At 51.5% G+C, this 24495-nt stretch overlaps 1 protein-coding gene across 2 annotated transcripts in view; it reads right to left on the bottom strand.

Moving 5' to 3' along the window:
* Positions 1-24495, bottom strand: part of ZHX2 (zinc fingers and homeoboxes 2) — a 161732-nt gene that overhangs the window by 78759 nt on the left and 58478 nt on the right. For both annotated transcript variants that reach the window (XM_038555428.1, XM_038555427.1), the window contains exon 2: positions 11362-11432. The gene's annotated coding sequence lies outside the window, so the exon portion shown is untranslated. The remainder of the gene's footprint in view (positions 1-11361; positions 11433-24495) is intronic.

Genomic DNA, 24495 nt, shown 5'->3' with positions numbered 1-24495 from the left:
ATGTTCCACATCTCCCCTGGTCTTTTCTCTTTCGGCATTGACCCCTTGAGGGCACAGGACTGGGTCTCCTGATCCCTGCACCTGCTCCTTACTGAATCGACCGGGTGGGACCAGATGGTGCCTTGAAGAGGAAACGAGCTCCTTCTCACAGTGGCACACACATGCTCCGGGCTCTCCACACGCCGTCTCACAATCCAGCTGGATTCAAGACACAGGAAGCAAACAAGGCTTTCAGCAGCCTCAGGCGAGCAGGGGTGAAATTAGTAGATTGGTGTACAAAGAAGCGTTTAATAATGCTATCACGCTACCCGTCCTCACGGAGCCGTTGTGACATTCTGCATTAAAGAAGTGACAACTCTCAATTGCTGCACATAACGGAGGCCTGGCATCACGTTGGCTCCCAGCCCCCCCAGAACACTTGCATTTTCTGGCGACGGATGGCATGCATACAGGGATCGGGGGAAACTGATGGCTTCGTACAAAAATGTCCTTGTAGACCCCTCCAAGCCCTTTGTAGTGTGGTTGCTCTTCTGCTCGCCTGTCAGGAGCGTCGTTTTCGTTAAATATTGAGGAGCTGTTTGTTGAAATCCTGTCGTCATGGTAACCGGGTGGGGGGGAGGGGTGCTGACATAGTCTGGTGCTGCCTGAATTATTGCATATTAATCGGGTGCATGGTGCTATTTAATGAGTTTCCCTGTGTGCCTCCCCATAACAAGGAATGTAGAGGACCCAGGGCCTTGGGGTTTCCCCCTGCTGTCACTGCTAAAGATGTGTTTGCTCACCGGTTCCTGGTGCTGTGCTGTTTGCTGGATAGATGGACAGACAGAGGAACGGATGAACAGACGGATGGATGGATGGAGAGACGGATGAATGCCAGGAACAAAATTGTACATGTTCTCGGTAGAGCTGTTTCTGACCACTCTCCCATTTTATAGTGGGAAGGAATTTGGCCAGAGAGATAGGGAAAGTCGGGGAGGTCAAGAAAATAAATGGGGGGCAAGCATGGCCAATGGTTCCCTTGCCCAAAAAGAGAACAAATGGCCAGAACCTGGAGACAAAGCCGATGAGCACAGATGAGCCGATGAGCGTAGGCCTGCCTGGCTGGGTTCAAATCCTCGCTCCGTGTCCTCCCACCGTGTCACTCAGGAAGGAGTGGCCTGCCCTCCCTCCCCACGTGTCAGAGGGGTCAGAACCGTGTTTACTCCCTGGGCTGGTGAGGGGAGGCCTGATGATGCTCTCAGCACAGTGCTCGCCCAGAGTAAGTGCCCGATCACAGAGTGACCGCCACCCCTGCATTGGTGCCCCTGCCAGTAGGAAAAGCCCCAAGAGAGGCGCCACGGTGCTTTCCTGGTCTAAAAGGTCTAGTTGGGCCCTGACCATCCAGGGCAGGATCCAAACCCAGGTCCCATTGACTCTACTGTCATGCCATGTTCTCTCTGAGGTCGGCAAACCTTTTCTGGAAAGGGCCAGATAGTCAATATTTTAGGCTTGGTGGGTCACATGCAGTCTCTGTTGCATATATATATATATATATATATATATATATATATATATATATATTCCTTTAAAAATATAAAACCATTCTTAGCTCACAGGCTGCTCAGAGATAGGCATAGTTGGCTGATCCTTGCCATGCTGTCTTATGAGGAAACAGGAAAAATAAGGAAAGCAAAGTGAAAGGAGATGTCTACATGGCTTCTCTCACTAAAAGCAGGTTGAAGCTACACTTAAAAAAGGAAAACTTGGGCCGAGGAGTTTGTTTTATTTTAAAAATAAAAGCCTTGGTGATTCCTTGGAGTCTTGCAATGCTCATTCTATAGTTTATGAAAGGAGGCATAGAAAAGGAGGGTGACCTGGCCAAGATCACCCCGCTGGGAAAGCACAGAGCCGGCACATAAACCCAGGGGTCTGGCGCCAGAGAACTTCGCCACCACCCCATCCATGTACCTCCACATGTCGAAAATAACCTTTGTTTTCTATTTTTCCAAGGCTCCGGAAATCCTCCACCAGCTGACCTGGTAAACAGCCAGACTCTGGGGTCTGGCAGATGTGTGATCCGGCCTCAACTCTACTGTTACTGAGTCTGTGACCTTGGAAAAGATTAACTTTTTTTGGTCTTCAGTGTCCTTGATGGTAAAATGGGGGATATATTTGCTGTGCCCTCCCTTTGAGTGGTTATGAGGTTAGCAAATAGCCTTGGATGTGGCAAATGCTGGCTAGATGTCACAATAGTTATGACGATGACTGTGGCGGGCAGAGACATAGCTCCCTTACCCTCAGATGCTCAGGCCCCAATCCGCAGAACCTGTGAATGTGTTCCCTTAAATGGCAAAGAGGAATTAAGGCTGCAGATGGAATTAAGGTTGCTAATCAGCTGGCCTTAAAATAAAGAGAATATCTTGGATTATCTGGGTAGGCACCATGGAATCACAAGAGTCCTTAGAGATTGAAGCCGGGCAGAAGAGTCGGCTTCAGAGTGATGCAGCAGGCGGGAAACTCAACTGGCCACTGCTGGCTTTGAAGATGGAAGAGGCTATAAACTAAGGAATTAGGGAAGCTTCTAGAAGCTGGAAAAGGCAAGCCATGGATCCCCACTGCCCCCACGCCCAGCCCAGAGCCTCCAGAAAGGAACGTATCCTGTTGACACCCTGGTTTTAGCTCAATGAGACCTATTTCAGAATGCTGACTTCCACAACTATTAAGTTTGTGAGGCTTCAGGCAATAAGTAGTTTGTGACAACAGCAAAAGGAAAAGGAGAACTGATACACTGCCATAGAAAGGAGAAGCCTCATCAGCGTGGAGCTCCGCCTGAAGCAAAGACAGCAGCAAAGACAGCATCCTGCACAGGCTGGAGGGTGACGGGCCTTTTCTGGATGCTCACTGATGCTGCTCAACCAGCAAACCTGGGCTCAGGCCTGTGACCTGACCCATCCCCACCCCTCAGGGCATTTGCTGGGATGGCCACCAAAGCAAAGCCCTCTTTCTGTGGGGGTTGCCGAGAGAGGCTGCTGGATCTTTGGGGGAGACTTGCCTGAGCAAAGCCCACACAGAAGAAATCTGAGTCTCGAGATGGAGAGAAGCGATGCCTGCTGACATTGTTTAGATCTTGCTGGGCTCAAAGCCAGGCCAGCTCAGACTTTTCAATTACATGAACTGCTTTTTTGTCTTATACTTCCGTCAATTTGAATTAGATCTCCAGCTTGCAACCAAAATTCTGACTAATATAATCAAATATTCACTTAAGTACTGTTACCTACTAGTTTCAGCTATTACCATTTCCTTGGCCAATAAACTTTGGGCCCTGAAATACCACGGAACAGGGTTTAGGGTAGGCCACTAGGGCAAGGTGTTGGATGGACGGTAGGGGACGGTGGGATGCCAGACGGATCCTGTTCACCTCAGATACACTGAATCTGCTCCTGGAGTAGGAGCAAAAGAAGCAAGTGGAAAGAGCACAGAACCCCTCACACATTGCTCACTGGGGGTATGGTTTGAACTTGCACCTGCATCTGTGCAGATGAGCACAGCCAATGCCTCTAATGGGCTCTTCATGTCCCATCTAGCAGGGTCGAGCACACTGCACACCAGTGGCACCTGGGACAGCTGTAGCTTGGTTTCCTGACTGACCTGTTTCTTCTGGTCTGGCCTCTTAAATGCTGTTAGTGTCTAAGGTTCTGTCCTCTGCTCCGAGCTGTCCCTGCGAGAGAGTGCAATCATCCCATGGCCTTGCCTTGCTCCTCCATCAGCCACCAATCTTCATTCCTCCCCTGGTCGGCCTAGGAGATGTGGCACGTGCCCTTCGGTAGTGGTGACAATGGCCCACGTTGATTTTTTACAGGACAGTGAGGGTGGGGTGGGGGCTACGGCACAGGGAGGGTGATGCAATTTGAAAAGGACCCAGCTGATGGTCATCTCTTCCTCCTCCCCGGGACTCCCCCCATCCGGTTGGCAACCACTGACCTATATATGGATGACTCGTGAATTAATCCATCCCATCCTGAAATTGCTTCTGTCCATGTTGGACATTTCCACTAGGAGGATGACACAAGTGCTAGTACTGTAATTAATAGCAAGGCCATTGCTAATGGGATGCAAGGTTGCTCTTACCGAGCACTCCCTCTGTGCCAGGCATAGCTCCTAACGCTACGTGTATGGACCCGTATGGCCCTCTTAGGTGGCTAATAACTGCAGAATCCCCATTATAGAGATGAAGACACTGAGGCTCTGGAAGAGGAAATGACCCCCGTAGGGTCACACAGCTAGTAAGTGGCTGAATCAGGATCTGGACTCCTGAGACCATCTGCTTAACCCCTGCTCTACGCTGCCTCCCAGTCCCTGGGTGTCCCCTGAGTGTGTCAAATAAGACCTGCCCAGGGCCTTCTGTACCACTGGCACATTTTCCCTATCCACTCACGACCATGCCCAGCAGGATCACTCTCAGATTCCTATGCCAGGAAGTCATGGCTCCCTCCTGACTCCCCTGTTCTCGCTTTCTGTGTTCAAGGCCAGTTAATGCTTTCTCTGAATTGGCACCCTGGGGGCAACTTCCTGAGCTCCAGCCCTGCTGGGACAGCCCTCCCTCCGGGTTTACAGGGCTATGTCCTCTCCACGGCCAGCCCTCCTCTGCTGCCTCCTGACTGCCTCCCTCAGCCCATCTGTCCCTGTGTCTGTCCTGCCTTTGATGGGTCTTACCCACGGCCCACCCTCTGTACTGCGACCATGTCACATTTCTAAACCAGAGACCGCCTCATGTCACCTGCTTGGTGTAAAACTTCTGAAAGCTGCTTACTGCTTCCCACAGGTAGTCCAATCCTGCGCATGGCCTGTGAGGGTCTCTGGGCTTTGACTCATCTGAGCTTGCCCATCTCAACTGCCATCCCTGTTCCAGCAACACCGGACTTCTGGCATCTTCCCAATGTCTCAGACTTCCTCTGCGTCTGCACCTCTGTGCTTGCTTCCCCTGCTTCCCTACCTGCAGAAATTTTTCCCCTCCCTCAGGCTCTAGGTGAAAGCCGCCTGCAGACCCACAGGCAGAATGAAGGACTTTGTGTCCGTGGGTAGGAAGCTTATAGCTTTGGTGTCAATCAGGCGATCACATGACACGCTGACTTCTGTATTTATTTACTTACTGCTTTTGATTTACTAACACTGTGCAGGTCCCTGTTCTAAGAACATTCCATAACTACCCTGTGAGATGGCCCATTTTACAGATGAAGAAATTGATGTACGGGGAAGTTAAATAACTTGGCCAAAATCAGGGACAGGCAAAGGTAGAGCCGGGATCCCAACCAAGCCCATCTAGCTCCAGAGTGCAGAGTCTTAATGACCCTGCAGTACCACCTCACACTAGGTGCTGGGATGGTAAAGTCCATGGGAATCCAGAGAGGGCACAAGGGCCCGAGAGGAAGCTGCAGGACATGCTGAGGGGACAGCCCTGGCTGCCCAGGGCCTCCAGGTGACAGCTTGTCAGGCATGCCTATGCTGGCCATGCCCTCTGACCTCAAGGCTTCCCCCATACCCCACAGAACTCTCAGCACCATAATTGGGAGCAATGGGATGAGGCTAGAGCAGGATGAGAGGAGGGACCCACAGCAGGGTCATCACACAGGGAGTGGAGGCTCAGGGGGAAGAATGAGAGAGAGTGAGGGACTTTCTCCTCTTCCCCTGCCCATGGGGCACTGGGCTGGGTGCTGGCCAGGTCTTCTCTTGGGGTGGAGCAGATGAAGCTCCTCAGGCAGGGGAGCAGGCCAGGGGCTGCACAGCTGCTCTGCTCCAGGCCTCAGGAGAGAGGCCAGAAGAGAAGCATGAGGTGGTCCAGGCCAGGGCCAGAGAAGATGGGGCAAATGCTCCAGGAGGCCAGGATAAAGGGCATGCACTTGTCTGTTGTCTCCTTAGAACCTCTGCTCTCAGCCAACAGCCCAGGAGTCCTAACAAACTCTCCCGGGCTTCCCAGGCCCCTTCCCATGGCTCTTGGCTTCTGTGACCAGGAGTGTTGCCTCTCTAGCTGTGGGGGGTCCTCTCTCTGCCTCATGTAGATTTTTGGGCTTGATTTTTTTTTTTTTTTCTAAAGTGAGAATTTCTTCTTTCTCCTAAATATTCTCAGGGATTAAGGCTGAAACTGGAATTCCATTTCAAATTTTGTACCCATTTTTAACAAGTAGATCCCCTCCTTTGGCATGCTTATGTTCAAATTCACTTGGTATCAGTTTGACATTTGAGCACTTTTGCTGTCCTGACTCTCCCTAGAGTAGGAGTGGCATTTGGGTGCTGACACTTGCTGAGCTAAAGGGCAGATGTGCACATGGTCCAGTCACCATGTGGTTCAGCATCCTCTAGAGAGACCCAAACCAAAGCCTTCATGCACATGCCTGTCAGGACCCTGGGACCATCAGCTACTCCCCCCAGAGGACCAAGAGTAACACAAGTTGAAGCTTTAAGCGGACCTTTCCCATTGAAAAATCATTGAGAATAAAAAGGAAGAGCCTCTGAGAAACCAACAGGAGTCATTTGAAAAGTATGATGCTATTTTAAAAAAATCTATCTGTAACAGCATTTTCTCGAACATATTGTAAGAAGAAAGCTATGCTTTCAGGGGGACTATAGATAGGAGGTGGTACGGGGGAGAAGAAATAGCATTTTTGACCATCTTTTGTGAGCAAGATCGCCGGCGGGGCCTCTTCCACATTTTATTTCATTTACTCTCCTGAATAGCCCTGTGGGGTGTATTATTTCCCCATTTTACAGATCGGGAAACTCAGGGAAAATCTAGTTCTGGACTGTTTTGTCTCATCTTGTGCATATAATTCTGCAAAAAAACAGCTTATTCCTAGCTAGTGCAGCCAAGTCTAATTCAAATTCTCTGGCAATTTGAAATAGAAGCCAAGCTGCCCATTGAATGATTTTCTACCTCAAAAATGCCCTGCTTTTATTAGAGTTTCGGTGGTATCCATCCTTAGTGCACAGAGTAAGTGTCCTAGAAGTATAGGTCAGACACCCTCGGCCATACAGTCAGCCCTGCTAAGCACAGATCACTGTGGCCCTTGTACTGGCACCAGTTAACTAGCTGGGAGTTCATTTGATTCCGTTCACTAAAAGGGAACAAAGCTCCTGTGTGCAGTAGACACACAAAGATGAAGACTTTTTACTTACTTGGGTTGGTTCTAAAGTGGTCCAGATTAATGAGGTTTTGCTGTGCTTTGCCTCTCTGATGCTAAACAAGGCTGCTGATGGAAAACCACTAAGTATGGGGCTAGGGAGTGGTCTTATAAATTACCTTTGTGCGGGGATGCCCCAAACTGGCACGGATGCTACAAGTCCTCTTCCTTGCCCCCTCAGCCGATAATCCATCGTAGCACACTATTTTCTTGGATTTTCCTCAGAATCCTTCTCAACACCCTGCACCTGGCAGCCATGAGCAGTCGATCAGAGTCCAGAAGACTTAATCTATTTACCATCCTTGACCTAACTCAGTTACCTCATCTAAATATTGGTGGCACAGAGGCTGAGAGAAGCCAAGGCCTGTGGCTTCTTTCTTCTGAATGCCTCCCCTTTGAAGCTGCCCAGGAAAGCCCCTCATCCCTATTCCCTTCCTATTAAAGGTAGAAGTGAAGTTGGGGTCACCCGGCAAAATGTTAGGCATTTTTTAAGATCTCACAGGTCCAGGGACAGTGCTTCTGTCCTCAATGATTGTGGCTTACACTACAGTCCTACTATCCAGCTAGGACCACAGTGCGACGGGCAGGGGAGGTGAAAGGTAGACCTCTGAACAAGCTCATTCTATAGTCCAGGTCTACTACTAATGCTGATAAATGTTTCAGGCAAATGCAAGCTTTTAAAAGATAAAAGGAACAGCAAAGAGTTTACGGAAAGGGAAGTAACACTCAAGAAGGGAGTGTGTGCAGGCTCTGAGTGGGAGCTGCTCAGGAGGCTTGGGTCTCCCCTACTTATAGGGAGGTTAAAATGAGGGGCTGAATGTTCATGGGAGGGATGGGGGATCTTTTTTCCCTTTAACGTAGAGGAGCTTTGGGAGACGTAGCACATACCTAGTTTTGGTCACTCGACGCATGCATCCTAGCATTTTCTGCAAGTGTACCCTCCCCCCCCAATATCGAATATCGATTATACTTTGTGCCCTCTAGCGCCCCTGGTGGAAGAGTCATTCTCAGTCATTAAAGGCTCTCAGGCACATACTTGGGGCTCGGAAAAAGGAACACAGCGTTTTTATTCTTTAGTTAGGTCCCTGATTCTTGTAGGCTGACCGCAGCCTCCTCTGTTGCTGACTGCAGGGCATCCTGTTTGGAGTCCCATTCCTTCACGCCTGTGCTAACCTGCCTATGACACCATCACCCTGCCCCTCCGCGCACTTGCTCTCCTTGAGGTCCCGGGGTCCCCACATGTGAGTGCGTGACGCACACATGTGCAGTGGGCACTCCTTGACCCATATTGGAGACACTGGGCTCTCTCTGCCAGTGGCACTTGGTCCACACTCAAACAACCCGGAGTGCATCCTGGGTGGAGGTACCCACCCCGGACAGGGTTACAGAGGTGGCTGCTTGAATGTGCCGGCAGTATGTCCCCATTTGGCCTGCTGGCCTAGTGTAGGCTCCCTGCATTTCCAGCAATCAAAGCTGCCTAAGTGTCTCTTATTGGTGTGTACGCACACCATCCCACAGAGGCCCTGGCCTCCCTGGCAATGCAGTATAGATTCTTCTAAGTCTGCTTTCAGGGCCGATATGGGCATTTGTGCAGTGTGAGGCTTGGAGTTAGGCACATGCTAGATCTAGATTCAGACAAGTGCAATTTTTATTTAAAACCTGCTACAAGTCCTGGTGTAGTAGATGGTGTCTTGTGCAAAGTGAAGCACCCTTCTGAGAATCGGTCTCCCAGCCCAGGAGGTGACCAGACCTTCTCTGGGAGGGGCTGGGGAAGGGGCACTCCCTGGCTGCGAGCTTCGAGACTATGCCACCCAAACTCCAGTCTTCAATGATTTTCCATCTGCATCAACAGAATCTCTCTTCTGTACAGTGTTTTTCGAGTTGTTAAGATCATTTCTGCAAGACAAGGCAGCTCGCACTGGTTTTCAGCTCACTGGAAGGACAGGGTGGGTCCCGAGAAGTCAGACCACTTTCCAGGAGGGCCCCCAGCAAGAAATAAATGGCTGAACGGCCCTCGCCTTTGGACAGGTGCCAGGACTCCAACAGCCCATCAGAGAGAGATAGAGAGAGAGAGAAAGCAAGGGAAGAACGGAGCCACCTTCTCAAAGCATCTCTGTTTTAGAGAGTGAGCTCAGGGGTGCAATCGCTTCCCTGTCCCCTCTCCCATCAGTTAAGCCAGGGCTTCTGACTCCCAGCCCCAAGCTCTGTCCTCTGCCTCATGCTGTCCCAATACTGAACATTAATCCAGAGTCATGTCCCATGTGTTGAATAAAAGCACGGCTAATGTTTATTGGGCACTTACTATGTGCTGGCCCAGGGCCAAGCCGCTCAACCGGAGTTAATTAATTCCCTGCATCCTCACAGCCACCTGGTGTGGTAGGTGTTATCACAATCCCATTATTGGTGGAGAAGACTGAAGTATCTAAGGTGAGCAACTTGCCTATGGCCCCATAGCTAGTGGAAGAGCCTAGATTTGAACCCTGACTCCAGGGGCCCGGCTCCTCTTAACGAGACATCACCTCCTTGGGTGCCTCCTCATCGGTTTCCCTTCCAGTCATTTGACAATCACTTACTGAGCACCTACTAAGTGCCAGGTCCTGTGAATCAAAGACACAGCCCCTGACCTCAAAACCCCACTCCTGCTTAAAGATTTGTCAAGAAAGCATCAAAGCACAAATGAGTTGTTCAGCCCTCCACTCCCATTCCTTGTCTCCCATCCCCAGCCCAGCCCCCCACAGCACGCAGGACTCAGCTGAATAGACAGCCCATGCACAACAGACTGTCAAACTCAATTCTCATCCATGCTGTCAGTTTCTTAAAGAAAAACCCCATCTCTGGCCTCCCACAGCACCCTGCCCTCAGGGACCCTTGATAAATATTTACAGCTGCAGCTGACCCAGGCCCAGGGGAAGAAGACCCAGTCACAGAGCACAAAGGAGGCCTGGGGGCTCATTACTCAGACCTTCCCATTCACAAGGGGTGTCCCTCCTGTGCAAATTCCCCACTGGGACTGGGGTGTGATTCTTCTCACGCTAGCTTGAGTATGTGCTACTAGTTTTGCCAAAGTGCCCGGACCCCCCTAGGAAGCCACCCTCCCTGTCTCCCACAGCCTGGGGGGTTGGGGAATCCTACCACAGTGTCCCCCAGGCCTTTCTTTATGGTCTCTGTGGCCTGGATCAAAGGTCTGGATATCGTGACTAGTTGGTTAAATCTTTTCATGGTCCTGACAGGGGACAGAACTCCCCAGAGCTTCTAATCAAAACTGCCACCATGCTTGGAGAGTTGCCCAGCCCATCACATACATGAAGTGTTGGGGTCACACCTGTGAGATGTGTGGCTCTCTGACGGTAGCTCGGATACAGAAGAGGCCAATGCACAACAGGTCTTAGGAAGACCCGAGGGTCATCTCATCCGGAAATTTCCAAACAGTTTTATAGCAGAACCCCATCAAATAGGTGGTGCTGGGAGAGTGTGCGCACTCATAAGCTCCCACCTCCAACCCCTCACCCTATTACCCCTGGTGGTTCCAGGTCATCATGGAACAGAGTCTGGAAGATGCTGCCCTAGTCAAAACCACTCCATCCTTCAACATCGATGCATCTGCAACCTGCACTTGAATTCTTTCAGGGACAGGGAAGTCACTACTTCCAGTGAATGCCTATTTCACCTTGGCATACCTCCTTTGTAAGGAATTCCTTAGGTCGAGTCAGTAGCTGCTCACTTTTCTTCAATGACAGCCCTTTAAATGTGCAAAGGTGGCTTTTTCACGTCTCATAGGTCATCTCCTCAGGGCTATGGGGTTACAAACTGGTGTGAACCAGGTACTGTGAACAGTCCCTCTCTGTTCTAAGAATAGCTCCCTAACCCTGGTTTGAGTTCCCTGGAAACACTTCCCAGCACAGGCCCCCTGGTTGGTGCATCTGAGCTACGGCCATCCGTGTGGAGAAAGGAAGCCCAGGCGCCTAGAGACTCAGTTTGCTCCCAGGGAGGGACTGGCAGGGCTCCAGTGGGTTCCAAGGGACTCACACCTGGATTCTCTGCACCGTGCCATTTCCAGGTGCATCTGGAGGGAAACAGATTCCGAGCCGTGCAAGCCAGCTGGCTCCCTGGACAGACTCCAGGTCCGGCCTCCCCGCACCCCCTACTCATCCCCTTTCCCTTGAAATCCAGTGGAGGCCGGGCCTCCGCCCAGCACGCCGTCACTCACCAGACCCGGATTGCTTACATCCTGGGAATCTTGGTACCCTTCGACTCCAAGAGCAGTCAGCGTGTGGAGACCTACAGGGAAGAGAAACTCCGTATTAAAAGCAGGGCAGAGCAAGTGGGTGTCCGACTGTCCTTCCGGGCAGGCCGGAGGCACAGGGGGAGACAGGGATGGAGAGGCCGGATGGGAAAGGATAGGAAATGAAATGGGAAGGTCTAGGGAGGTCGAAGCTGCTCATTAAACGGACCTCAAAGCCCCTGGGCCTTGTGGTGACGCTGAGAAGGGTGGGGGGAGGGGAAAGACCCTCACCCCGGGGAGCCAGGCTCCGAGAAGCAGGCCTTCCAGGGGAGGGAAGCCAAAAGCAGGATCAGATGGGGCGGGGTGGGGCGCTGTCTCCTGCACCTCACTCCGGCTCTCCTTGGGTCTTCGCAGTCCGTTCCGAGCAGCAGCCGGCCGTGCGTCCTTCCATTTTGACGAAGGTGAGGGGGGAAAAGCCCTGTGCGCAGGCCTCAAGTCCAAAAAGATACCGCAGTCCTTAAAACAAAAGCCCCAAATGCGTATTTATATCCTGGGAGACTCCTGCCAAGCGAACCCTGTGTGTGCTTTGAAAATTCCTCAGGAGAGCTGTAGCCGGAGGAATAAGGCGTGTGCCGGGCTCAGAGGCTGCGTTCCCAGCATGGCAAGTTGAGGCCTGAGCTCTAGAGGTTTCTGCAGCCGGCGGAGGCCCACCTGCAGCGCACGTGTGCGCGTGGAGCAGCGTGCTGATGAGCCGCGGAGGCCGGGCTCCTCGCTCCCCACACCCAGCCTCCTCTACAGCAGAACTTGTTTTCTCTTGTTTCCCTAAGAATCCCGAGGTGAGCAGAGGGTTCTCTCCTCCTCTCTGCCTGTTTGCAAAGGAGAACCTTTTGACTGGAGCGGGGCGGGGAGCAAGCATCTTCCCGGCAATGGTCTCTGCTGACTTTGCTACCACGCACGGGGCACCGTGTCCACTTGCTCTGTTCGCTTGTTCTTCAAAGGGAAGCTCGCATCCCCCGGGAGCTCCTTGGGGGAGCAGCGACTCGGGCCCCAGCCAGGCCTCCGGAGCCAGAACCTGCTTCCTAGCAAGCTTCTCGGGTGACTCCTGGGCTTACTTCAGGTCTGCACAATTCCCCTTCGTAACCTTGGAAGAAACAGCAATACTCATCCATAACCATGAGAGGGAGGAAGGAAGGAGGAAGTCGTCAGAGCCCATCCTCCAGGTGAGGAAAACAGGCTCAAGAAGCCATGATGTGGCTATTGCGCTCTTACTGCTAGCAGGTGGTAGGGCTGGGCCACGCCAGTGTGCCTTTCCACTGCCCCATCTTGGGGGAGCAGAAAGAAGGGGTGAAGAGGTCAGCAGGCCCCAGGGTGGTCGGAGGGATGAGGGAAGGGCTGCATGTGGATGACCTCAGGCCCCAGAGCAGGAGGGTCCTGGAGAGCACTCGGGGACGGAGGCGTTGCACACAGCAGGCTGGTTCCCCCCTCTGCACTTTTGTGAGGGCCCTCGATAATCTTCCAGTTAGAGGTTCTGGGCCTCTTTCCTGCAGGAGAATTTAAGCTTCTGCATTAATCCCAGTGATTAATTTATGCTGATTCCAGGGAATTTGGCTCTCTGGCCCCCATACTTAGAACGAAGCATCCAGCAGGAGAGGTACCCAGGGGACCATCTAACCTTGGTGTCCAGGCACTGATGAGCAGAAGGACAATTGCCCTTGAGAGTTTAGAAAGAGCTTTTCATCCATTAGCCGATCGCTCCTTAAAAGAACTTGGGGAGTCACCAGTGCTATTTTGCGGTTGAGGAAAATGAGGCACAGAGAGGTTAAGTGATTTTCCTGAGGTCATCCAGCTTCTGGGCAGGTTGGGGTTGAGGTCCCCTGACCACTCAGCTGCTCCCGATGGAGAGAGAGATCGCGTCACAGGTTTATGATGCTGTCACTTTGTTTTGCCCAGCTCCATATGGCTTTGCTCGACACTCTGCTCACAGAATGCATTCAACTGAATAGACTCATGGGCCAAGAGGGAAATGGCCCACCACCCACACAGGGTGTGTGACAGTTACCTTTCTCCATGGCAACTGGCCAGCTGGCATGCTGGGTGCATCAGTTACTCACATATTACTCTCTGTATCGCTTCTCTTTCTGCACGGCTTCCATGAGGCAGATTAGCTCACACAAGGTATACAGGTGAATGATGTCAATAAAATCTGGAGGTCGCAGCAGCTCGTAGAGAAATGTCCCCAGCACATGAACGTTTTGCTCCACGTGATGGCAACTAGATGCAAAGCACCCAGACACAGCCAAGTGCAGCAAGGCTGTCCAGGCGCCCACATGTGCCACACTCCTCCTCTTGGCTCACTGCGGCCACGTGCTGTGCCGTAGAAACGCCTGTTGCTTGGCTCTCGCGGAGCTTTGTGCAAAGGCCCTGGGCTAGACCATCCATCTCTGCTACACCGTCGCAAAGGCTGCAGCTGTCCCTCCACCTGGGACTTCTGAGAACGGCATCTGTCCCCTTCGGCCTTTCCAGCCTCAACCGCGCCCAGCCCTGCTCATCAAGTCCCCCTACAATACAGCCCCATAGTGACTCGGGCCCTAAGGTTACTGGTGTGTTTTTTTTTTTTTTTAACTCAAAATATAGCATGCCCTTTCAACTGGGCTTGTATCACCACCAGGGTGGTGCTTTATTACAGCGTTGCGTGGGTTGGGAGTGCTCTGTGGTCCCCTGGTGGTCCCCCAACGTGTGGTGATTTTTTAATTTTTGAGAATGCAAGGTTTTACAGGAATGCATAGGTCATTTTATTGATTTATTTTTATTTTATTTATTTATTCATGAGACACAGAGAGAGGGAGAAGCAGGCTCCCTGCAGGGAGCCCCATGCGGGACTGGATCCCAGGACCCCAGGATCATGCCCTGAGCCAAAGGCAGACGCTCAACCACTGAGCCACCCAGGTGTCCCACACCCAGGTCATTTTATAGCAGAAGTGCCTTCATAATGTAAGTTGTATTATAGGTACTAATATCTATAGTCATTAAATATTGAATGGTAATACTAAATACTGAAGATAGTGACCATTTGATTAGCAGTCATTTACCGAGTACCTGTATATACCTGACTCTGTGCTAAGCACCAGAAAGATATAAATAAATAAGACCCAGTCCTTACTTTAGGAAACTCACAGTATAAAAAAGGAGGAAGATAAATACTAGTCTGAGTTTGAGAAAGGACAATGTGTGCAGAGGTGTTAGGGGGGCGGGGGGTGCTGTTGCAGCTAATGGATGCCTCATTTGTCTCAGGAGAGAGACCATATTCCTACTCCAGGGCTTCCAGGGCCCTGCAAGGACTGGCCCCTGTTCATCTCGTCCTGCCTCACCTTGCCCCTCTGTGTTCTGGGCTTGCTGACCGCTCAGCTTCTGGAATCCCCCATGCTCTGGGCAGCCACCCAGCTATCCTTGGTCCCTTCCCCTAATTAACCCCAACTTACTCTCTAAGACTGAGGAAGGCAACACACATAAAGTGCTTAGACTCCTGTCAGCAGGTATGTTAGCTACTATCACTACTGCTGCTACTTATTATTATTATCCTTCAGCCGGTGGGGTGCTTCTTGAGCAGAAAGAAGTAGAGCAACTAGCATGGGTTGTACAGTGAATCCTTCTCAGAGCTGGGGGGAGTCTCAGTGAATCTATCTTGTTTTCCTTATTTATCCTGGGACCCAGAGCCGTGGCATCCCCCATAAGACACCTGACCCTAACTGGCATGGGGGAGAGTACTGCTCTTAGGGACAGGACGCCTAAGCCTGAGTCTCACACACCTATTCTGTGCCTTGGCACCCATCAGTCCTCTCCATGGGACCTTGGCTGCCGGACCAGCCAAGTGGGGCTCTAACAGGCCCCCCTCCTTGGGACGCATAGGGGATCAGACGCCCTGGGGCCCCACGTCGGTCCTGCATGGGGCAAATGGCACTTCTCCTTATGAGCATTATAAATGAATTAGAGGACTTTCAATGTCCTTCAAGCTCTAAATGTGCACATATTTCCAGTCCTCCTGGCTCAGGACTTCTTTTGCCAGAATGTGCCGGTCATATGGAGCAAAATCCCAAGAGGGAAAAATCTGCCCGTAGGATTTTCCCTACAGCTCCCCCCCTTTCCTTTGTGCCGTACTTTAAGCCTATTGGATTGCTAGACACCTGAAAGGGGAAACAGGGAGAAGCTTTGAACAGTTTGTAGGAGAAACCCACCCGCCCCACAGTCACTCCCACTAACATAATTTATTCCATTCCATTTCTTCATTCAGCAAACATTTAGCAGATGAGTAAGAAACTCCAGGTCTGGTAAACAGGTCATTATGTCCTGTGGCCATAGCCTCATACTGAGGAGAGGGTGAGGAACCCATGGAAGACAGAGGAGAGGGTGATGAGCTCTGGCTGGGGCCAGTCCCGGCTGCCTGTCTTTGCTCCAGAAAATGTTTCACCCTGGTCACCAACAACAGCCTTTAATTCAAAAGAGCATCACTAGCGAGTGACCAACAGCAACAGCCACTGCTTCCTGAGCTGAGTCCTCCACATGTCTCCTCCCTCTCCCACGGCAGAAGAGCACAGGCCATGCACCCATTTTACAGATGGAAGCCTGAACCATCAAGCCATCAAATACATCGCCCCAAGTCACAAGTGTTGAACGAACGTCCAGCACTGGGGTTTGAACTCTGGCCGGACTGGATATAGTCTTCCCATCTCTTCCCCCGACACTGCCTCTTAAACTTTGGCTCCATGGCTGGAATTGCTGACAAACTGAACCATCTCTCCCCTAACCCCAACCTACTCTTGTACTAAGACCCCTCGCCAAGAGTACAGAGGAAGCTGAGTTCATAACCTCCCCAAGGTGTGTGGGTGCAACTGGACATCTTGAACGAGAACACAGAACTCTATTCTAGAACTGATCTGTATTTGATTCCAAATATTTCCTCCTCAAAATCGTTAAGCACAGGACGCTTCAGGAAGCTGTGCCCAGCCCAGGGCAGGGCAGGGTCTGTTTTGCTCACTAGTGTCTGGGGAGACTTAGGCGAGCCCTTGCAGCTGGGTTGGAGATGGAGACTTCAGTGATATTATTGTGCCAACGGAAGCACGTGGCAATGGTGGCAAGATCACCAGGAGAGGCACGCAGGGATACAGCAGATGGGGGCAGATCTGAAAGGCAAAGAGGAATGGAAGATGAAAAAGCTGGAGAAAAGTGTGTGTGTGTGTGTGTGGGGGGGGGGGCGTGCTGGATACAGATACTGAAGGCTGGCTGGAGTGGCTGTCGCCAAGCAGGCCAGAGAAAGAGCAAGGGCCAGAACTTTCAGGGACTTGCAGGTGTTTCGAGAAGTCGGGTCCTTCTACCTGTGAGCGATGGTACCTCACCAAAGAGCTGGAGTCCCCGTGTCTGCAGGACCTGGCACATGGCGGCTCTCAAAAGTAGTTGTTGAATAGACAGTGGAACCCTGCTACCACCCAGGGCCCCCCCTCACATCTTCCAGCAATCTGAGAGGCACTGCCTGGGACCCTGCCATCTCTACAAAGGACAACCACAGGGCAATCTGATTTGTGAGGGAAAAATCGTCCCCGGGCACCTGGCCTGAGCCTCCTCCTGCCAGACCTCGGGGAACCCTGGCTCCGGTGGCTGCTGGCAGATGTTTGGGGATGAATACACCTTTGATTACTGCTCATGTTTCAGAGGGAAAAACACAGCTCCCTGGAGATTGGGATTCTATGAAAATGAGTCCTTGCAAAAGAGAGGAAAGTGAGCTGGAAACACAAGCCCTCTGGGCGGGTGGTGGTTTCTTTATTTAAAATAAACAACAACAGCAAAGAGGATCAGCTTGGATGAGAAGCAGGTTCTCGATAATCCCCAAATGGGCAGGACTTAAAAGCAAGTGGCAGAAGGTGGTTGAAGAGACTGGTCTGCAGGAAGGCTGTACCTGGTTACGATCCCAGACATGGTCTCCCAGAACCGGTATGTCCACCTCCCACCCTGTTGGGAAACAGCTCCTGTGGACATTAGTTTAATCCTAACGGGGAGACTGACAGACCCAGTTTAGAAAATCCTTCCTAACATTTTTTTTTCCTTCCTAACATTTATGAGTTTTGTATCCATAGGCAAAATATTATATGTTCTCCGAGCCTTGGTTTTGTCATCCATAAAATGGATACGATGGGGATTGGATGGTATTATGAATGTAGGGTGCTGGGGTTTGAACCCATGTGTCTGCATACAGTTCTTCCATTTTCTCCCATACTGCCTCTTGAACCTAAGACAGGTTTCTTCCCCTCCTGTCACGATTATCTGGCACATAATAGGTGCTTAATAAATGCTGGTTCTGTGGCCCTTCTTTCCCCCACCACGTTTAGCACAAATCTGAGTATACAGGAGGTGCTTAATAAAGCCATGCAAATCAGACCCTCCTCTGTGCAGCACGGTGGCTGAGAATGTACCAGGAAAAGGCAGCTAGCTGTGTTTTTTTCTTCACTGCATCCTGTTTTGAGCCCTTTATTAAATTCTTAAGTATTACTTGCCTTCAGGGTCAAAATAAAATTTCCACAGATTTCCACTTTGCACTCATAAATGATTCTCGCTAAACTCTTTTTCTTTAAAGATTTTTTTTAAATGTGTGTGTGAGAGAGCATAAATGTACTGACTCATAGCTGGAAAAACTCTCCCTAACACATTCCAAATTTGTCGAGTCACATGAATTGAATAAAAGCGCTTAACGTAGCTGCTAGTCCCAGGCTGGCGAGCGAGCGGTTCCACTGCTCCGGGGCCCTATCCCGCCCTCCCCGCCCCTGCTCAGGGGACCTGAGGGGGGTGGGGTTGGTTCTACAATGGGCACCGAATACTTGATGCAGGTTCAATGAATACAAGGATTAAAACGGATTTAGCACCTACCTAAAGCCAAACTCAAATTCTGCAAGGCAGTGTAACATATATTCTAAGACATCAAATAAAAATGTGCATAGGATCACCGAAACTTAACAACTTCATTTACTGACTCAGGTCTATGCTGGGCACTGTATCAAGCACTTTCCATGCGTGACTAGTTTAATCTTCCCGGCCACCCTGGTTGGTGGGGTGATTACAATTAGCCTCCTTTGCAAGAGAGGAAACTGAGGTAAAAAGTGTTAGTAACTTGCCCAAGGTCTCACAGTGTGCAGATGGTGGAGCTAAGATTCAACCCAATGTAGCTCTAGAACAGATGCTCTTACACGCCCAGCCATTCATTCTGAGAGGAAAGAACCCTTCTGCAATGAAGAAAGAAAACTCCATTTATTCCACAATTATCTACCCAACACTTAGAATACAAACACTGCACCAGATGTCGAAGGGAGGCTGGTGGTAGGCAATTTGGTTACTGATTTCAGCGAGTCTGGAATTGCATAGAGGAGCTATGACGGATGCACAAATAATTGCACAAAAGTAAGTGAAAATGCCACCAGCAGGATTATAGAGTGGCATGGATGGGGAAGGCTTGGTAAGGTGATAACTCTGGTTGGAGTGATTCGGAAGGGCTTCCTGGGGGAGGTGTTCCTTAGCTGGATTGAAGGGCATATAGGATTCCGACAGGAGGTGGCCAGACGAGGTCCTGCCTGCTTGATACCAGTGAGTGCACACAGGTGGCCGATGGCCCTGGGAGTTCCCACCCCGGTTCTGATTTCGGACCTACCACCCCCCCCCGGGGGGAACATCTTTCTTGGGGTGGCTGAACCTCTGTCTGGCAGGCTGGAAGCATAGGCAGAAAGAACAGGGAAAGAAATCCAGGAGGAAAAGACTGGGGAGGGAAGGCAGGACACTGGAGAAAGGGTGGAGGGGTGCAGATCTGGCCAGGGCAGGAGCTCCAGGCCCACTCAGTGGGGTTGGCTCTGGGCAAGCCCCTCGCTCTTGGGCTTCAACTTCCTTTATCTATAGGGAGGAAAATGAAGGAAGTGCCCGAATATTCTAGCTGGGCGGAACCTTGGAGAGCTCCCAATTTATCCCATTACTTTGTAGACCAGAAAACTGAGGGCCAGAGAAGCTATGTTTGTGGAAGTCCTTGGATTTGAATCCAAGCTGGTGGGATGAGGACTCAGCACCACCACCCCCGGCCCCGCCGTATAACTGCTCTTCCCACACCCACACAGGGGCATGTGGGCCTCCAGTAGGAGGCCAGGCAATGCCAGGCATGCTGTGGGAGGGGAGACAGAGACCCCATATGGGCCTCAGCTAGTCCACTGGCCTCAGGCTCTGACTCCCCGGGGGGGCCCTGCGAGGCCCAGCTCCAGGCCGCCAGCCTGGGCCCAGCCCCCTGCACATCCTCCCCTCTCAGCTGTGGCTGGCACCTCTCCTCGGCTAGCCCCTCCCCCGACACTCAGGAAGTTTCCAGGAAACCATGACCAGTTCTCTGCGGCCATGGTTTTCTCTGACAAGATGTGCATCTGGTTGTGACTCACAAAGCTGGATTTCCGCCCAGGGCCTTACATCTTGAGTGGAGAGCTCGTTCCCTCGAACTGACAACCTGCCCAGCCGGCTGTGACAATGGAGGCCGCCGCTGCCCTTGTCAGCCCACGCTGAGGTCATCCAAATGGCGCCGTGGGCATTCCTCTCAGACCAGGCCCCGGCCCGGGCAGTCTTCAAGGGTGCCTCAGATACTGGGCTCCTTGACCAAACTCCCCCTCCTCTGGAATGCTGGCCTGCCTCCCCACACCTCCTCCTCCTCCCTCGTCCCTGCGCCAGCAGGGCCTCCTGACCACTCCAGCCCTCGCAGAGCTGCCTCCTCTGAAGGCCTGGTTCGGTGTGGCCCGACAGCCTGGAGGGCAGGGCGGGGGTCGTGTGTCCCCACAGGGAGCTGGACCTGAGGGTGCGGCCGCGTGCAAGAGCGAGCATGCCAATCACGACGAGGATTAACAGTTGGTGCAGGTGCCAAGTGGCCCACATTCAGGCCTTTGCACTTGCTGCCTCCCCACCTCGTCACCCCCCCCCTGCGCCCCACCGACCAGAACATTCCAACCCGAGTCTCTGTGGCCCTCAGCTTCTTGACAAAGTTGCCTCCCCAGGGAGGGCTTTCTTCCCCTGCTGCTCTTATTTTGCTGCCTGTTTCATTCCCTTACGGCCCAAGCCCCCACTCCCCCTCGGATTATTGACCTGTTACCTGATCACACGTTCACTCATTTATTATCTGGCTTTTCCAGAAAGCGTGAGAGCAAGGAGGGATCTGCTCATCTTGGATTCCCAGCACCCAGCAGAATGCCCGGAACACAGTAGGTGCTCAGTAAATGTTTCTCGAAGGTGCTCCTGGGTGTGTCAGGCATCGTGGACGTGGACTAATCTCACGCAATCCTCAGACAAACCCTGTGTGCTTGGTGGCGTGTCGTCCGCATTTTACAGTGCGGAACCTGAGGCCCCGAGAACCTGAGCAGGCTGTCTAACTAAGGCCATTTGGAGAGTAAGTGCCTAAGTGCCTGCCATGTGTCCCGCATTTCCATGGTGAGGACACAGGAAAGACTTGTGGCTCGAATGATCTGGAATGCCATGTGCTAAGGACTGAATGTCTATGCCCCCTCCTCCCCCACATTCATAAGCTGAAGCCTGTACCCCCAGTGTGACTGTATCTGGAGAGGGGACCTCTAAGGGAGATGAAATGAGGTCATAACAATGGGGCCCCGATCCCATGGAATTAGTGTTCTTGTCAGAAGAGACTCCCAGAAAGCCTGCTGTCTCTTGCCATGTGCGGGTGCTGGGGAGAGGCCACGTGAGGCCACGGCCGGAAGTGGCTGTCTGCCAGCGAGGAAGGGAGTCCTCACCAGACACAGAATTGGCTAGAACTTTGACCTTGGACTTCCAGCCTCCGGTACTGTGAGAAAATAAATGGCTGTTGCCTAAGCCGCCCAGCCCGGGTCATGGAGGAGGTTGTAGTTACAACGTAAGCATGTCATTTGTTGGGTTCTAAAGGACTCCAGAGGTGTTTTGATATACTCCTGTTTGGGTTACCAGTACTTTCTGATCAAACACCACACAAGGATTACACATTTCTCACCAAGACTGAGAAACGAGAAGACTAATATGCCATTTATGGAACAGACCACATTGCCAGGTCTAGGAAGGTACGTTCTTCCTCCCTGTGCCCCCCACCCCCCCGCCCTCATCTAAGTAAGCACTGATGATGCACAGAAGCACAAGAGTCCTGAGGGGCTCCGGAGTCTCCTGCTGCTGGCTCGTGGTTCAAAGAGCCACAGAGTTGTCTTGTTGGGCTGGCATGGTGTTTTAAAAAAACAATGAGGAGTCAGAATGCCCTGTGCTCCACGCATGCTCCACTCCTTCCATAAAGCCATACCGTTCCCTGCTGTCCTGTGTCCCTCGGATTCCCAGGCTGCGTTAGGTGCTGGTGACACTCTGTGAGCTGTGCTAGAATGGAGAGAGGAACAGGGTGCCTTAGGACAGAGTGATGCCTGGATGGGGAGAAGGGCATGGAAGACGGTGGGTCTGCATGGAAGAGGCTGCATGAAGATGGAAGAGGCTGCATGAAGAAGTGGCTTTGGCCTGCTCTCTGAAGGACGGGTGGGATATCACCAATCACAAGTGGGAGGGAGTGTGAATTCCAGGGAGGGGAGAGCGGGGTGAGGTCCAGAGGAAGGGCAGGGCCTGAGCAGGTGGTTGAGAGTGGCTGCCAGTGAAGTCAGTAAAGCTAGTGTGTGGGCCGGAGGGGCAGAGGCAGGGGTGCAGAGGGGCCCTACATGCCACACCAAGGAGACTGGACATCCTGTTCAGGAGGGATGACCAGGAGTCCTCCAAGGCTTCAGCCAGGGAGGGGGACATCAGACAACCTGTGTTAACCACATAGATGCTGGGTTTACCACTTTCTAACTGTGGGACTGTATGCAGGTGTCAGCTCGGGGCTGTGTGGCCTCAGGCATCTCATCTGTAAAATGGGCATCATAATGCTATATATCTCAAAGGGGTACTGTGGGGAGTAGAGGCAAACAAACGTGAAAGCCCCTAGCATAGTTCCTGACACACCGAAGGCACTCAATAAAAGATAGCTATCTTTGTGATGGGTATTTATTACCAATCTAGTGGTGGCAACAGCGTAGGAGGCAGCTGGGAGCAATCAAAGGTATTTGCTAAGATGATTACAGTAAAGTAGGAAAAACCCTGAGGAAGGACCCAGGAAACACTCGTAGAGGCAGGAGGAGGGAAATGTGACCTTGAGATCAGCCTTCTCAACTTGTCTATTTCCTCATCTGTAAAATGGGACTCTCCCTGCCTGTCCACACAGGGTTTATGTGTGAATAAAATGAGAAAAGAGATGTGAGGCTGCTTTGAAGTGAACACCAGGCGACCCTGAGGGTTTCATTTTCCTTTTCCCATACAGAGGGGAAAGACGTCCAAGGGGGGGATACACACTTGTGGGTTCCTACTTCTGCAAAACGTCAAGGCAAGAAAAGTAGCAGATGCCAGGACCACAAGATGCGAGCAAGGACCCGATTGGGCAGGAGCCCACATCTTGGACCTTTCCTTGGGATCTCCTCGGTTCCGCCCTGCTTGCATTCACACCAGTGACTCAAAACTGCTACCATATTCTCAGCCTCAAAAGCATGGATTTTTCAAGCTGGAAATAGTTAGGATTGAGTACATTCCCCACAACTTACAGCTGAAGCTGAGTCATGAAAGAGAGCTGGGACAGACAACCTGTGTTCCTATCCAGGCTCTGCCTTTGATTGGCTGTGTGACCTTGGCCAAGTCATTTAACATCTCTGTGTCTGGGATTAACTGTGGTTATTAAGAGTGCTTATTCCCAAGAGTGGTTTGGGAAATTAAATGAGTCAATAAGTATAAAGCTTGGAATGTGCCTAGCACCTGGGAGGAGAGCTACTATTATTATTAAGGCCATGGGGTATTTGAGCAGAGGAGTTGGAAATGCGCTCTTTGCACGGCCACACACCAAAATATTTGATTCTAATCAATACACCATGTTTACTGAAGGCAGAAAAATGGACTAACCTGTTTTGGAATAAAGGGCACATTCATGTGTGTCCCATTTCTGGAACATTCCAGGCCACCAAAATCTGGCAGTAGCATAATAGAACAGTGATGCTTTGTAGACACCCTTCTTATGACCTGACATTGTGTCATCCAGGGAGGCAGCAAAATGGAAATCAAAATTAAAAAAAAATCAAACAAGAAGGCGACCCAAAGCAATGCAGAGCAATCTGCTCCTCTAGGGCTCAGCCACTGTCATTCTGGTACTTCTACGTAGCACATTTCCACTCCCAAAGGTCTTTCACCTAGTCTTTTATTTTGGCCTCATGACAGACGGTGATTCAGAAAGTGGGTTCTGGAGTGAGACTAGTTAGCTCAGATCCTGCTACCACTCACCGGTCGGGCTGCCGGGGGACACGTATTTACTCTCTCTGCACCTCCGACAAGTAAGGATAGAACCACAATGCTGTCACTTGTTGTTGGGAGATATGAGGTCATGCAGGCAAAGGCAGGGTCCAGCCTGTAATAATCCCCTCACCCAGGAAACGTTTATCCCTCGGCTAACATGGGCCGGGGCTGGGGATTCCAGGGACCACATTCCCACCTTTCATGCAGTAGAGAGTAAAGGGGAAAAGCGGGCAGTTCAACAAACAAATAAGCGTATAATGTCAAACATGTTGTGTGCTTTATAGGAAAAGCAGGGTAAGGGAAGGGGATGTATGGTAGTGCTAGTTTAGCTCTGACCCCCATAGGGTCTTCCCTTCAAGGGAGTGCTTTTAAGCAGAACCTGAATGAAACCAGGGAGAGAACCACAGACAGCTGAGAAAGAGTGTTCTAGGCTGAGCAAGCAGCAAGTGCAGACCCAAGTGCATGTGTGTTGTGTTTCAGGCTAAGCCAGAAAGCCAGGTGGCAGAGGGCAGGTGATGGTGCAGGGCCTTGTGGGTTGTCACAAGGGCTTTTGCTCTGAGTGAGACGGGGGACCCTGGGGACCGGTGATTGATGGAATCTGATCTATGGTTTTAAAAAGTAGCTGTGGGGAGGGTAGACAGCCATGGGGTGTGTGCAGGAAGGGCAGGGGGCAAGAGGTGAGGTCAGCCAGCAGTCCTGCAGTGGTCCACTCCAGAGGTGATGGGGGCGAGAGTG

The sequence above is a fragment of the Canis lupus genome, chromosome 13 (genome assembly GCF_011100685.1).
Source record: "Canis lupus familiaris isolate Mischka breed German Shepherd chromosome 13, alternate assembly UU_Cfam_GSD_1.0, whole genome shotgun sequence".
In the NCBI taxonomy this organism is placed as follows: Eukaryota; Metazoa; Chordata; class Mammalia; order Carnivora; family Canidae; genus Canis; species Canis lupus.
Note: the sequence above shows the minus strand (reverse complement) of the source record. Positions and strands in the feature narration are given on the sequence as shown.